Source organism: Chrysochloris asiatica, unplaced genomic scaffold, assembly GCF_000296735.1.
Source record: "Chrysochloris asiatica unplaced genomic scaffold, ChrAsi1.0 scaffold00344, whole genome shotgun sequence".
NCBI classification, from domain to species: domain Eukaryota; kingdom Metazoa; phylum Chordata; class Mammalia; order Afrosoricida; family Chrysochloridae; genus Chrysochloris; species Chrysochloris asiatica.
In genome coordinates, this window is record NW_006408862.1 from 2,228,196 (window position 1) to 2,229,019 (window position 824).

Sequence of the window (824 nt, forward strand, 5' to 3'; positions counted from 1 at the left end):
CAAACTGGGTTGCAAGGGGCTGAAGAAACAATCATGAATAGATTAAATAGGATCTTATTCTTTCAAGGACCTGAGCTTTCAGCGTTACATGTAGAATGATTTATTTGAATACTTACTCCAAATGAAGCATTGTTAATGATTATATAAATATGAATGAGTCAAGATCCTCAACCTAAAAAAGCTTAAATTTGGTGGGAAAGGCTGGCAAGTCTACAGCTAAAAGATGATGGGTGAAATTTAATCAAGGAAGACAACCCTCCAGAACCTCACAGGTGGAAACAATTATTTCAATTAAAATAAACAGACTAGTAAATTAATAGGAATTTGTGTGGTTTCCCCAAGAAGCTCAAAAGGAAAGATGTTTAGGAAGTGCTTGGAAGTCGGGGAAGAAAAGAAATAAAGAGAAGCAATGTGGCAGACTGAATAAACCCCAGAAATATGGCAGCCAGCAGAGGTGCTAGGGGAAAGAACTTTTTTCTGAACTTATAAACTGCATTTTCCCTTCTGTTTTTCTTAAGCCTCTAGTGAAGATCTATAATATACAACTATCTGGTATGGTGCTGTAGATACGTACTGGACTGACAACCACAAGTTCTATGGCTCAAACCCAGCAGCTGCTCCTAGGAAACCCTATTCTCAGTAGCTATGAGTCAGAACTGACTCCACCACGGCACTTAACAACAATACTCTCTTAGGAATGCTTAGAGACTGAAGGAACTGGGTCAATGCTTGGGGTAAACAAGATGGGCAAGGGTCCTTCTTCCTTCTAGACATATATCTGGAGTCTTTTATTTGCATATTAAATAAACAAGAATTAAGGCTTT